This window comes from Rhinatrema bivittatum, chromosome 16 (assembly GCF_901001135.1).
Source record: "Rhinatrema bivittatum chromosome 16, aRhiBiv1.1, whole genome shotgun sequence".
Lineage (NCBI taxonomy): Eukaryota > Metazoa > Chordata > Amphibia > Gymnophiona > Rhinatrematidae > Rhinatrema > Rhinatrema bivittatum.
In genome coordinates, this window is record NC_042630.1 from 32,835,263 (window position 1) to 32,851,170 (window position 15,908).

Here is a 15,908-nt window from a genome sequence, read left to right on the forward strand (position 1 = left end):
CATTGCATTGTGGGATATGTAAGAACATAAGAACATGCCATACTGGGTCAGACCAAGGGTCCATCAAGCCCAGCATCCTGTTTCCAACAGTGGCCAATCCAGGCCATAAGAACCTGGCAAGTACCCAAAAACTAAGTCTATTCCATGTAACCATTGCTAATGGCAGTGGCTATTCTCTAAGTGAACTTAATAGCAGGTAATGGACTTCTCCTCCAAGATCTTATCCAATCCTTTTTTAAACACAGCTATACTAACTGCACTAACCACATCCTCTGGCAACAAATTCCAGAGTTTAATTGTGCGTTGAGTAAAAAAGAACTTTCTCCGATTAGTTTTAAATGTGCCCCATGCTAACTTCATGGAGTGCCCCCTAGTCTTTCTACTATCCGAAAGAGTAAATAACCGATTCACATCTACCCGTTCTAGACCTCTCATGATTTTAAACACCTCTATCATATCCCCCCTCAGTCGTCTCTTCTCCAAGCTGAAAAGTCCTAACCTCTTTAGTCTTTCCTCATAGGGGAGTTGTTCCATTCCCTTTATCATTTTGGTTGTCCTTCTCTGTACCTTCTCCATCGCAATTATATGTTTTTTGAGATGCGGCGACCAGAATTGTACACAGTATTCAAGGTGCGGGCTCACCATGGAGCGATACAGAGGCATTATGACAGCTTCTTCCATTTGGAAATCTATCCTACGGATACCAGAATACAGCAGGGAGATAGAGGGGGGAAGGGGTGTTGAAAAGCCAGGACTGACCAGTCTCCTTTTAGCAGCTGCCCAAGTCCCTTGCCTGTTCCACACCCTGTGCTTTCGCATGGCTTCTTGCCTTTCTGTTACTAATCTACACCTGTAGGATATAACTGGCCAGATTCCTTCTACACATTGAATACAAAAATGCTTTAACCATCTCACTTTGGCTCTCTTATCCCCATTGCCCCCCTTCTTAATGTGCCTGCTGCTCCTCTGCTTCTCCCACTCTTCCCTCGTTTGTTTTCCCATTCCCCACCGCTCCTCACAAGAAGCTCCAGGTCATCAGCAGCCAGTGAGCCAGTCCTGGTTTTACTTGTAGGGTTTGGCCTTTTTGGACAGAAATTGAAAGTAGTCATCCATATATGCTGGGGGGGGGGGGGGGGGCAGGGAAAGGGGGTTAAACCTGAAGTGTATCAATCTGTTCCTTGCTCTACGGAGATTGTTGGTTACCTTATCCCAGTGCAACTCCTGATGAAGGCTGCCTGTGTGCTTCATTTTTTTCCCTGTACAAATCGATCCAGTCCTGGTTTGACTCCATAATACCTCCAGCCCGTGAGTGCGCTGGAGTGAAAACTGGGACTGGATCGGTATTGTCTGGGGAAAAATAACGAAGCCAGTTGGCAACTCTAGCTAATATAAGTGGAAAAAAAATGCATGCACACAAATTGGGGCAGATGATGGTAACAGACACAAAAAGGGACTGCATCAGCCCAAGTTTGAAATGTGTGAGCAGCACCTCTTCAAGGGAAACCCTGGGACAATCAATCACACCCACCTATCAACAGCTGCATGTCTCCAGGAAGGGCCTTCAAAGTTGCTGGCCTGGACACTGCTCGGCCCCTTCAGGTGCAAGTGTCGGGGAAGTAAACGCGAGATTCAATCACCTTCAGAAAATGGGGAGTGTATCACGAATGCCACGTGAGAGATGTGCAAACGAAATGCAGTCCGGGTTGAAGCCTTGATGACCGGCGCCACTGCCCTCAAGTTTCAAATTTGTGCCAGTTCAGCCCCCCCTTTTTTTTTTGGGTCCACAGAACGCCATGGGCCTCTCTTCTCTAAACCTGCCAAAGAAGGAAATTGCATCCCCCTGAGGACGGGCAGCAGGCCAACTGCTGGGGAAAGCTTCAGTAATGAGTGCACAATTGGTCCCCAGGGACTTCCCTGATTTACAGCTCCCTGGAGTGGACAATCGTCAGGAAGCAAGCAGGTAGCTTTCACCTCGTTATCTAGCGCTGCCGTTTTGGTTCTCTTTCTGATCCGGCCCTAGCATGCACGGACTTGTAATGCTCGATTTCCCCATGCATGCAACTGCAGACTGCAGATAATATAGCACAGGAATAGAGGAAAGAGGAAGCGAGACAGAAGCTGTTACACCACTGAAAAGGGACAGTGGAACATTTTGATATTTTTAGGTATAGTTATCTTAGTGTATTTTGCATGTAATATTTATGCAATTGTTGTATTTTGTCTTGGGCAACTTTTTTTTTTTTTTTAAAGGCGGTCAAAGAAATGCAAATTTAAATCCAATTAATGGGGGTGAAATCAAGACTGGCTGAGACCGACTCACAGAAGCTGAGCCAACTGGCAGCTGCCCTGCATCCCCAACGCTGTCCTAAGGCTCACCGCAAACATTGGACAGGGAACTGCAACTGAAAAGGTTTATTTAAGCTGCTCTCGTATCACGCTAAAGAAACGGAATCTGACCAGAGATGAGCTGAAAGCTCTCCAGACAGCTTAACACTGAGCGTGCTATCAGATCCACAACATACAAATATTATGAACCTGGTGGAAAGGCAGGTGCTCGTTTAGCTAAGGCTGTGAAGGAGAGACTGGAGAACGCAATAATGTGTAGGATCACAGATGCTGCTGGCAAGCAGGCCAAAGGTGAGAGTAACCATTGCCAAGGAGAATCCTGCTTCAGCAAATCCACTTCAAAGGGGCACTGCCATGGCACTCTGGAAGGGCGAGGGACTTCACCCCCTATCTGATCTCCAACCCACTACTCGCCAGTCCTGCCTACGGCTACACAAATCCTAAATCCATCCTGAATGACGAGCTAAAATATCTGCCCTCCGATATTAAATGAATGTTTGCGGAACATTTTGCCAAACTGCATGAAGCCCCCTACAGTTCCCAGAGATGAGGAGATAGAATCCTTTGATGACCCATTGGGATTGCTGGGACTATCTTCCGACTATAACAGGCCTGGATTCACCTATTACGAGAGGGGAGGTTCCGAGAGCGATTAGTCTTAGAATCTGACCAGAGTGCAGAGCCCAGGTGCATCTCAACTTGATTTTTATAAGCCTTTCATGGAGTTGCTTGCCCCCTGTGCTTTGTGATCTTTTTAATTATATCTGTGAACCAGGGGTCAGCATTGGCAATCTTATGAAGCTCTTATTGCTTTAATAAAGGTAAAGATCCTAATCTCATTAATAAATATAGATATTAAAACTCTAGATAAAATTTTACAATTGAAAATAAGAACATAAGAACTTGCCATGCTGGGTCAGACCAAGGGTCCATCAAGCCCAGCATCCTGTTTCCAACAGAAGCCAAACCTGGCAATTACCCAAACAGTAAGAAGATCCCATGCTACTGATGCAATTAATAGCAGTGGCTATTCCCTAAGTAAACTTGATTAATAGCCATTAATGGACTTCTCCTTTGAACCCAGCTACACTAACCTTAAATGTGCTACTTGCTAACTTTATGGAATGCCCCCTAGTCCTTCTATTATTTGAAAGTGTAAATAAGAGTCACATCTACTTGTTCAAGACCTCTCATGATCTTAAAGACCTCTATCATATCTCCCCTCAGCCGTCTCTTCTCCAAGCTGAACAACCCTAACCTCTTCAGCCTTTCCTCATAGGGGAGCTGTTACATCCCCTTTATCATTTTGGTTGCCCTTCTCTGTACCTTCTCCATCGCAACTATATCTTTTTTGAGATGCGGTGACTAGAATTGTACACAGTATTCAAGGTGCAGTCTCACCATGGCGTGATACAGAGGCATTATGACATTTTCCATTTTATTAACCATTCCCTTCCTAATAATTCATAACATTCTGTTTGCTTTTTTGACTGCTGCAGCACACTGAGCCGACGATTTTAAAGTATTATCCACTATGATGCCTAGATCTTTTTCCTGGGTGGTAGCTCCTAACATCGTGTAACTAAAGCAAGGGTTATTTTCCCCTATATGCAACACCTTGCACTTGTCCACATTAAATTTCATCTGCCATTTGGATGCCCAATCTTCCAGTCTTGCAAGGTCCTCCTGTAATGTATCACAATCCACTTGTGATTTAACTACTCTGAATAATTTTGTATCATCCGCAAATTTGATAACCTCACTCATCGTATTCTTTTCCAGATCATTTATATATATGTTGAAAAGCACCGGTCCAAGTACAGATCCCTGAGGCACTCCATTGTTTATCCTTTTCCACTGAGAAAATTGACCATTTAATCCTACTCTCTGTTTCCTGTCTTTTAACGAGTTTGTAATCCACAAAAGCACATCACCTCCTATCCCATGACTTTTTAGTTTTCTTAGAAGCCTCTCATGAGGGACTTTGTCAAAAGCCTTCTGAAAATCCAAATACACTACATCTACTGGTTCACCTTTATCCACGTTTATTAACCCCTTCAAAAAAATGAAGCAGATTTGTTAGCAAGACTTCCCTTGGGAAAATCCATGTTGACTGTGTTCCATTAAATCATGTCTTTCTAAATGCTCTACGATTTTGATCTTGAGAATAAATTAGTTTCCACTATTTTTCCTGGCACTGAAGTCAGGCTCACTGGTCTGTAGTTACCCGGATCGCCCCTGGACCCTTTTTTTAAATATTGGGGTTACATTGGCCACTCTCCAGTCTTCAGGTACAATGGATGATTTTAATGATAGGTTACAAATTTTAACTAATAGATCAGAAATTTCATTTTTTAGTTCCTTCAGTACCCTAGGATGCATACTATCCAGTCCAGGTGCTTTGTTACTCTTTAGTTTGTCAATCTGGCCTACTACATCTTCCCGGTTCACAGTGATTTCGTTCGGTTCATCTGACTCATCACCCCTGAAAACCATCTCCGGAACTGGTATCACCCCACCATCCTCATTAGTAAACATGGAGGCAAAGAATTCATTTAGTCTTTCTGCAATGGCCTTATCTTCCCTAAGAGCCCCTTTAACCCTTCGGTCATCTAATGGTCCAACTGACTCCCTCACAGGTTTCTTGCTTTGGATATATTTTTAGAAGTTTTTATTATGAGTTTTTGCCTCTATGGCCAACTTCAATTCAAATTCTCTCTTCGCCTGTCTTATCAATGTTTTACACTTAACTTGACAATGCTTATGTTTTATCCTATTTTCTTCAAATGGATCCTTCTTCCAATTTTTGAAGGATGCTTTTTTGGCTAAAATAGCCTCTTTCACCTCACCTTTTGACCATGACTGTAATCGTTTTGCCTTCCTTCCACCTTTCTTAATGTGTGGAATACATATGGACTGCACCTCTAGGATTGTATTTTTAAACAATGTCCAAGCCTGTTGAACACTTTTAACCTTTGCAGCTGCACCTTTCATTTTTTTTCTATTTTCCTCATTTTATCAAAGTTTCCCTTTTGAAAATTTAGTGATAGAGCTGCAGATTTACTTATTGTCCCCCTTCCAGTTATTAGTTTAAATTTGATCATGTTATGATCACTGTTGCCAAGTGGCCCCACCACCATTACCTCTCTCACCAAATCCTGCATTCCACTAAGAATTAAATCTAAAATAGCTCCCTCGCTCGTTGGTTCCTGAACCAATTGCTCCATGAAGCAGTCGTTTATTACATCCAGGAACTTTATGTCTCTAGCAAGACCTGATGTCACATTTACCCAGTCAATATTGGGGTAATTGAAATCTAAGCAAAGCATGAAGCAGAGAAATCCTGCACATCAATCAAATCCAACACATCCAGCGTGCAAGAACTAGGTAGCAAAGTCCATCAAATATAATAATTTTTTAATTGAACCAAAGTTAAAGACATCATTCATGGCAACTCCATGTCACTTCAGAAAGTACAGGTGAAAGGAGTCCCCCGACACGGTCCGTGTTTCGCGGTAGCTGCATCGGGAGGGACCCGCGGATAAATTTCATCTAAAACATAAAAGATAGTAAATAATGGACCTTATAGAATGGCTATAAAGACTACAACTGGTAACAATTAAACATACCTTATGTATTCATCCTGGAGCGCATCGGCTCGTACAACAGGTAAACTATTTAAAGAGGCAGTTTTGGCGCCAAAGACAGGAAGTATCGCGATAGTGTCTGGAGACAGAACCACGCCCCCACTGGAGACAATTCAGGTAGACAATAAAACAGGAAATATCACGAGAGTATCAGAAGACAGAACCCCGCCCCCACTGAAGACAATTCAGGTAGACAGTGAACCATCCAATGTCAGTTCAGGTGAATAGAAACCATTCAATGTCTCTGTTGAGACCATTCGGATGAACCGAGGACAAATTGAAGATCCACTTTTGTTCCCGTCGACCCAGGATTTCAGAATAATCCCCTCCCCGAATCGGGGGAGCCACAACCTCCAAAATTGAAAATTGTATATCAGCAGTGGTATGTTGATGTTGGACCCAGTGTGTAACTAGGGGTTCATCCATCCTGAGAAGACGAATATTAGAACAATGTTCTATGATTCGGGTCTTCACCATTCTCGAAGTCTTCCCCACATATAGCAAGGGACAGGGGCACTGTATAACATATACTACGCCCTTAGTGGTGCAGTCTGATTGACTTCGAAGTTTAACCACATACCCAGTGGTAGGGTGGATAAAAGAGTCTGACTGTATAGTGTGACAGCATACTGAGCAGTGTCCGCAGGGGCTATGCTGGCCAGCCCTACTCTCCCTTGATTGTCTATTAAAAGTAGCGTGTACTAATTGGTCCCGAAGATTGTTACCTCTCCGAAATGTAAATCGTAATGGACCCTGAAACAGCGAAGTTAAAGATAAATTCTCCCAATGTCTACGGATCATTTGTCGACGGGAACAAAAGTGGATCTTCAATTTGTCCTCGGTTCATCCGAATGGTCTCAACAGAGACATTGAATGGTTTCTATTCACCTGAACTGACATTGGATGGTTCACTGTCTACCTGAATTGTCTTCAGTGGGGGCGGGGTTCTGTCTTCTGATACTCTCGTGATATTTCCTGTTTTATTGTCTACCTGAATTGTCTCCAGTGGGGGCGTGGTTCTGTCTCCAGACACTATCGCGATACTTCCTGTCTTTGGCGCCAAAACTGCCTCTTTAAATAGTTTACCTGTTGTACGAGCCGATGCGCTCCAGGATGAATACATAAGGTATGTTTAATTGTTACCAGTTGTAGTCTTTATAGCCATTCTATAAGGTCCATTATTTACTATCTTTTATGTTTTAGATGAAATTTATCCGCGGGTCCCTCCCGATGCAGCTACCGCGAAACACGGACCGTGTCGGGGGACTCCTTTCACCTGTACTTTCTGAAGTGACATGGAGTTGCCATGAATGATGTCTTTAACTTTGGTTCAATTAAAAAATTATTATATTTGATGGACTTTGCTACCTAGTTCTTGCACGCTGGATGTGTTGGTAATTGAAATCTCCCATTATTATTGCACTACCAAATTGGTTTGCTTCCCTGATTTCTCTTAGCATTTCATCATCTGTCTGACCATTTTGTCCAGGTGGATGGTAGTATACTCCTATCACTATACTCTTACCCAACACACATGGGATTTCTACCCATATAGATTCTACTGAGCATTTAGGGGCTGACTTTAATTCCTACACGTGTGGGGTACATTTTGTGTGCGCTACACGGTGCGCATAAGGGGGTGCACACTTGTGCATCTTGCGCATGCCGAGCCCAAGGGGAGCCCCGATGGCTTTCCCCGTTCCCTCCAAGGCCGCTCTGAAATCAGAGCGGCCTTGGAGGGAACTTTTGTTTTTTTTTAGCTCCCCCCCTACCTTATTTCTTTAAGTTATGCCTGCCTTTGCCACTGTGCTGGAGGACTCGGGACTGCCCCTGACTGCCACCACGCCCCCGACCCTGCCCCCAGACCGCCCATTTTTGAAAGCCCCGGGGCTTGCGCTCACCGCCAAGCCTATGCAAAATAGTCTTGGCATGCGCAGGGGTAGGTTTTCGGGGGTTACGCACGTATCCCTTTGAAAATCTACCCCTTAGTCTCTTGTATGATCTTTATCCTGTTGGACTCTATACCCTCCCGGACATAAAGTGCCACACCCCCACCAAGTTGATCCTCCCTATCATTGCGATATAATTTGTACCCTGGTATAGCACTGTCCCATTGGTTATCCTCCTTCCACCAAGTCTCTGCGATGCCAATTATGTCAATCTCATCATTTGCTGCTATACACTCTAACTCTCCCATCTTACTTCTTAGACTTCTGGCATTGGCATACAGACATTTCAAAGTGTGTGTTTTGTTTGTATTAACAACCTGCTTTTCAGTTGATAGGGATAATTTGGAAATCTTTAGCTGAGGTGATTTTTTACATATAGGCACATGGACTATGTTTGCTTTTATTGGAACCTCTCTGCCCTAACTCTCCTGTTTCATTAGTATCCTTCAAGGATACATTTCTCCGAACCATGCACTGCTGAGTGACTGTCTGCTTTCCCCCTTGTTCTAGTTTAAAAGCTGCTGGGTTTGTAAAGAGCAGATCCTTGACCTATAACACTAGAAAATTATTTAACTTCGTCATTTAGCAAACAGGCATAGTGTCACGGGGCAATAGCTCTGTGGACACGGATTTCAGTCGTGTACCTTGGAAGCTTTTGTTTAAGATGTTAGAAAAATGCTTCTTTTTCTGGCTAATTACATAGCCTGGATTACAGCTCTATATTCAAAACCAATAGTACAGGTGTAATCTAATGGGGTAGTTTCTGCTCCCTTTCTGATATATGTATAAAGTTATGTCACATTGTTTACTTGTTATTTTATACAGTCTGTTGCTCTTGTTTGCCAATTTTCGGCTACTTCTCTCTTGTTCTCTGTAGTCCCATCCCTGGTACCTGTTTGATGTATTTTCCACCTTCAGTTCTGATGTAAACCAGTATGATGTAACTACTAATACCGGTATAAAACAGCTTTAAATAAATAAATATATAGAGGGTCTAGGCAAGGTTATCCCCTCTCCCCCATTCTATTCAATTTAGCCATCAAGCATGCCCCTTTTCATCCAAGGGTTTTAGTTTGAATCATATCACAAAATGTTCTCTATGCAGATGAGTTGATAAAACAAGAGGGTAGGCGATCTAAAAAAGCTGTGGGGGCAACACAATGGATTAGATGCCAAATGTTCGTTTAGAATCTTTATTTTGGAGACTTGATAGAGGTGTTTAAAATCATGAGAGGTCTAGATGTGAATCGGTTATTTACTCTTTCGGATAATAGAAAGACTAGGGGTCACTCCATGAAGTTAGCATGGGGCACATTTAAAACTAATCGGAGAAAGTTCTTTTTTACTCAGCTCACAATTAAACTCTGGAATTTGTTGCCAGAGGATGTGGTTAGTGCAGTTAGTGTAGCTGTGTTTAAAAAAGGTTTGGATAAGTTCTTGGAGAAGTCTATTACCTGCTATTAATTAAGTTGACTTGGAAAATATCCACTGCTATTACTAGCAACAGTAACATGGAATAGACTTAGTTTTTGGGTACTTGCCAGGTTCTTATGGCCTGGATTGGCCACTGTTGGAAACAGGATGCTGGGCTTGATGGACCCTTGGTCTGACCCAGTATGGCAATTTCTTATGTTCTTAAATGAAACACCCGACTCAGGCCGAGTTTCACCCACACCATGGGGCTGCCTCAAGGTCTGTATGCAATATTTCTTGTGTCTGTATGATTGTTATCTCATACCATCTGGTTTATCAGAGAGTTCAGGGTTGCATTTGTGCATCGTGCCGGTCTCCTTCTAAACGTTTCGTGATATACTAAACGTTACGGATATACTCCATGCCTGCATATGTTGGGATAATTGACTAATTATTGTAAATAAAAGTGATGTTGCTATTCGTCATGTCATTCCCACTTGGCATGGATCACTTTAAATTGGCAGCAGAAGATACTTGGGTATATAGTTATGAAGAAATATATCCAGACTTCACAAAGTCTTCTGGGAAACTAAAAACATAACTCCTTAATATGTTCCAGCAAGACTCTATAGATAACTGTATTCACATCTTAGATAAAATCAAGGCAGATAGAAGAACATCAAACATAAGATTTGCCATATTGGATCAGACCAAAGGTCCATCAAGCTCAGTATCTTGTTTCTACCAGTGGTCAAGCCAGGGCACAAGTACCTGACAGGATCCCAAGGGGTCGATAGATCCCAAGAATAAGCAGTGGATTTCTGCACCTCTACCTTAATAATGGTTTGTGGACTTTTTTTTAAGTGCAGCTACACTAATAGCTTTCACTGCATCCTCTGGCAACAAATTCCAAAACTTAATTATGCATTGAGTAAAAACATATCTTCTCTTGTTGTTTTTAAATGTATTACCTAGAAACTTAGGGGTAGATTTTCAAATACCGCAAATAGGCGTACTTTTGTGGGCGCTCCAGGCGCAAACAAAAGTACGCTGGATTTTAGTAGATACGCGCGGAGCCGCGCGTATCCGCTAAAATCCGGGATCGGCGCGCGCAAGGCTATCGATTTTGTATAGCCGGTGCGTGCTGAGCCGCGCAGCCTACCCCCATTCCCTCCGAGGCCGCTCCGAAATCGGAGCGGCCTCGGAGGGAATGGGGGTAGGCTGCTACTGCACACTGAGCAGATTAATGTATTTTCAATGACGACGCCTAGATTCTTTTCCTGAATGGTGACTCCAAATATGGAACCTTGCATTATGTAGCTATAATTTGGGTTACTCTTCCCTAAGTGCACACTTGCCATATTAAATTTCATTTGTCATTTGCAAGCCCAGTCTCCCAGTTTTGTAATGTCCTCTTGCAATTTAACAACTTTGAATAATTTTGTGTCATCAGCAAATGTGATCACCTCACTTGTTCCCATTTCCAGGTCAGTATAAAATATATTAAAAAGCAGTGGTGCCAGAGAAGATCCCTGGAGCACACTACTATTCACCTTTTTCCCATTGGGAAAATTTACCATTTAACCCTTCTCTCAGAAAACAGTTGGAAATCCACAACAGGACACTGCTCCCTATCCCATGACTTTTTAATTTCCTAAGAAGTCTCTCATGAGGGAAATCCAGATACATTGTATCAGCTGGCTCACCTTTATCCACATGTTTGTTTATGCCCTCAAAAAATGTAGCAAATTTGTGAGGCAAGACTTCCCTTGGCTAAATCAATATTGGCTTTGTCTCACTAAACTATGATTATCTATATGTTCAGTAATTTTGTTCTTTATGATAATTTCTACTATTTTGCCTGGCACAGACATCAGACTCATTGGCCTGTAGTTTCCTGGATCACCTCTTGATCCTTTTTAAAGAATTGCTGTTATATTGGCAACCCTCCAGTCTTCAGGTACCATAGATAGTAGACCTGTTATTGCAAATTTGTAAACTATTTCATTTCTCAGTTCTTTCAGCACTCTGGGATGTATACCATCTGGTCCAGGTGATTTGCTACTCTTTAATTTGTCAATGTGCCCTAGTACATTGTTAAGGTTCATTGAGATTTGTTTGTTTTTCTGAATCATCATCTTTGAATATCATTTCTGGCATAGGTATCGCTCTTACATCTTCCTCAGTGAATACCGAAGCAAAGAATTCATTAGTCTCTCTGCTATGGCTTTGTCACCCCTAAGTGCCCCTTTTACACCTTGATCACCTAATGTTCCAACTGATTCCTTCGCAGGCTTTTTACCTCAAATGTACCTGACAAAGTTTTTATGGTTTTGCTTCCACGGCAAACTGGGGACTGTAAACATTAACAAGCATGAAAGTTATATCATACAAAGAACACTCAAGAATAACAAACCACCCATCCCCATCCAGCAGAGTCCTATCAACCTACAAGGGCAAATGTTTTATCAACTAGTGTTAGGACCGCCAGCCGCGGCAGTCCAGGGCCGGGTGTCATGGCTGCGACCAGGGTCGGGCCGGCGGTCGCAACAACACTAAACCTTACCCAAGGTGCCGGGCTCGCCTGAGGCTCCTGCTGTGGCAGGAGCCTTCTCTTGTACTTTCTTCACAGCTGCTGCCAAGTCCGGCCGCATGGTTTCCCTCGGCCGGGCTGATTCCTCCCCCTCTGCCTCTGCTAAGAGCCGCATGCGCGGCTGAAGAGAAAATTTAAAGGAGCTTTGACAGGAAATTGTCATGGCTCCTCCTGGGACTCCTCCCTCCAGTTCCTGTATTTAAGGCAAGGTCTGATACTCAGACCTTGCCTTGGTATTGAGGCTCTGTGCTTGGTTCCTATGTTCCTGGATCTGCTCTTTGTCCTGCTTCTGCTTCTCCACCTCGTTGGATTGATTCTTTGGCTTCTGACCTTTGGACCGGCGGTGGTGATTTTCTGCTGTTGACCTGGACTGGCTTTGGACCCTTCTCCCGTGTTGCCCCTGGACTGGCTTTGGACCCTTCTCCTGTGTTGCTCCTGGATTGGCTTCGGACCACTCTCCCGTCTGCTCCTGGACCAGCTCTTGGCCTCTCTCTGGACTTCGACTCTTGGACCGGCTTTGGACTATCCTTAGACGTCTACTCTTGGACTGATTACAACCTGCTGGAGGCGCCTGCATCCAGACTATCTTCAGGGAGTCTCCTAAGTCCCAGTGGCCGTGTCCCTACAGGCTCCCAGTGGCCGTGTCCCTACGGGCTCCTCCTGGGGGGGATCACGAGCTTCCAGGGTGAAGCCTTCATCTAACACCTACATCAGCAGGCCTTGCCATCTGACGGTAGAGACCGAAGAGGGTTGACTCCCTTTTTGGAAGCGCTGACTCTACCTCGGAACAAGGGTCCACTTTCTGAATCATAACAACTAGTATGCAAACCCCCCTACTTTTAGAGTTATAAGAAGCATAAAAAATTTGAACAACTCACCCAACCTTCAACTTCTCATGTTCTTGATCAGTAAGATGGGTTTCTTGAAGCAGCAAAATTTGCATTTGATTTTAATGCGCTAACTGGAGGATACGCTTCCTCTTAATTGGGGGTCGAGATTCCCTGAACATTAAGAGACATAATATTGATTAGGGAGCCATCTAGGTGTAAACAATAATAGAAAAGAAAAGCGTGGAGACACAATTGCAAAGCACAAACATATAGACGTTCCAAAGTGGAAAAGCATGCATAACCCCCAACTGAGAGAGAAAAGAAAAGGGCTTGCACACTGGAAACTTTATAGAAATCAGATGCAAGCATTTAAAGGTTCCAAACAAAATACACTCTATATGCCATTTTACTCCCAATCCACAAAAACAATGAACCAACCAACCTGACCTCTACAAACCACTTTAAAACCCACTCCCCCCATACCTGCAACCCACAAATGACAAGCCCGTTTCCCCTCAAGTGGGTAATAATACATGACAGGTGGATTACAAACTGGCTAAAAGACAGGAAACAGAGAGTAGGATTAAATGGGCAATTTTCTCAGTGGAAGGGAGTGGACAGTGGAGTGCCTCAGGGATCTGTATTGGGACCTGTCCTTTTCAATATATTTATAAATGATCTGGAAAGAAATACAATGAGTGAGATAATCAAATTTGCAGATGATACAAATTTGTTCAGAGTAGTTAAATCACAAGCGGACTGTGATACATTACAGGAAGACCTTGCAAGACTGGAAGATTGGGCATCAAAATGGCAGATGAAATTTAACGTGGATAAGTGCAAGGTGATGCATATAGGGAAAAATAACCCTTGCTGTAGTTACACAATGTTAGGTTCCATATTAGGTGCTACTACCCAGGAAAAAGATCTAGGCATCATAGTGGATAATAATTTAAAATCGTCGGCTCAGTGTGCTGCAGCAGTCAAAAAAGCAAACAATGTTAGGAATTATTAGGAAGGGAATGGTAAATAAAACGGAAAATGTCATAATGCCTCTGTATCGCTCTATGGTGAGACCCCACCTTGAATACTGTGTACAATTCTGGTTGCCGCATCTCAAAAAAGATAAAGTTGCAATGGAGAAGGTACAGAGAAGGGCGACCAAAATGACAAAGGGGATGGAACAGCTCCCCTATGAGGAAAGGCTGAAGAGGTTAGGACTTTTCAGCTTGGAGAAGAGATGGCTGAGGGGGGGATATGATAGAGGTGTTTAAAATCATGAGAGATCTAGAATGGGTTAATGTGAATCAGTTATTTACTCTTTCGGATAATAGTCTAGGGGGCACTCCATGAAGTTAGCATGGGGCACATTTAAAACTAATTGGAGAAAGTTCTTTTTCACTCAACGCACAATTAAACTCTGGAATTTGTTGCCAGTGGATGTGGTTAGTGCAATTAGTATAGCTGTGTTTAAAAAAAGGTTTGGATAAGTTCTTGGAGGAGAAGTCCATTACCTGCTATTAATCAAGTTGACTTAGAAAATAGCCATTAGCAATGGTAACATGGAATAGACTTAGGGGTAGATTTTCAAACCGCGCGAATTGGCCTACTTTTGCTGGCGCATCAGGCACAAGCAAAAGTACGCTGGATTTTAGCAGATACGCGCGGAGCCGCGCGTATCTGCTAAAAACCTGGATCGGCGCGCGCAAGGCTATTGATTTTGTATAGCCGGTGCGTGCCGAGCCGCGCAGCCTACCCCCGTTCCCTCCGAGGCCGCTCCGAAATCGGAGCGGCCTCGGAGGGAACTTCCTTTTGCCCTCCCCTCACCTTCCCCTCCCTTCCCTACCTAACCCACCCAACCGGCCCTGTCTAAGCCCCCCTCTTACCTTTGTCGGGGGATTTACGCCTCCCAGAGGGAGGCGTAAATCCCCGCGCGCCAGCGGGCCACTTGCGCGCCGGGACGCAACCTGGGGGCGGGTACGGAGGGCGCGGCCACGCCCCGGACGGCCCCGGGCCGTAGCCACGCCCCCATACCCGCCCCCAAAACGCTGCCGACACGCCTCTTAAACGCCGCGACGACCGGGCCCGCCCCCGACACGCCCCCCCTTGGAGAACCCCGGGACTTACGCGAGTCCCGGGGCTCTGCACGCGCCGGTGAGCCTATGTAAAATAGGCTCACCGGCGAGCAGGGCTCTGAAAATCCGCCCCTTAGTGTTTGGGTAATTGCCAGGTTCTTATGGCCTGGTTTTGGCCTCTGTTGGAAACAGGATGCTGGGCTTGATGGACCCTTGGTCTGACCCAGTATGGCATGTTCTTATGACCCAAGAGGAGGATATCTTCTGGTCATGCGCTGCAGTACCCTTGGCATAACCATCCCAAAGAGACCCCAACCACTCTACCTAGTATCCAAACTGTAAAAGCCATAACCTCACAGAAAAACCACAGAGGATAGGCACCTCCGAACCCACCCCATCAGAGCCTTGAGGGAAAAATACATAAGCAAATCCAGCAAAGTAAGAAAAAAGGAAAGTATATTATACTTATTAGGACAACAAGAAATGAAAAACGTAACCAAAATTAGCAGCATAATATCTCAGTCAGCCTGAGCCACAACAGATTAAACAGAATCTGACAATAGCCATCGCTTGACAAGAGGCCACACCGCTCGCTCCTTCCCAGCACAGGATAATCTACAGTGATCTTCAAAACCGCCAAGGCTGTTAGCAGCGAGCAGACTGGCAGCGTGCGACCACCCAAGCAGTCACGTCGGTACCAGGACTTGAGATACCGTGGCATCCTTCTCCAATGTAGAGGCAAAGCCCCCCATATATATGTACCCCGGAGGGAAAAAAAAAAAATTTCCAGAAACCCTGACGAGAGAGCACCGCGTAAAACAGACAGTAGAGAAAAAAAAAAAGCATTAAGACAGAGAAAAATCTAGTCACCGCCCAAAATTGTAACTGAAAATGTTCGAAGAGTGTAAAAATAAGGAAACAAAATAAGTGTCACACTGGATGGTGCAAGGTTTTACCCAGACTCATGAGTTGCCCAGAAGCACTCAGTCTCTGCTCTCGGGAAAGCATCCGCCACAGCTTCCGTCCAGACGAAACGCTTGCTCAGTAAGAATCAA

The 15,908-nt window shown here is 44.2% G+C and overlaps 1 protein-coding gene across 2 annotated transcripts in view; it reads right to left on the reverse strand.

Moving 5' to 3' along the window:
* The window catches only part of SEMA4A (semaphorin 4A), an 87,570-nt gene that overhangs the window by 44,711 nt on the left and 26,951 nt on the right, over positions 1-15,908 (reverse strand). Inside the window, exon 2 of one of the 2 annotated variants that reach the window (XM_029580396.1) lies at positions 12,827-12,949. The exons of the other annotated variant lie outside the window; for it this stretch is intronic. The gene's annotated coding sequence lies outside the window, so the exon portion shown is untranslated. The remainder of the gene's footprint in view (positions 1-12,826; positions 12,950-15,908) is intronic. 2 annotated transcript variants of the gene reach the window in all.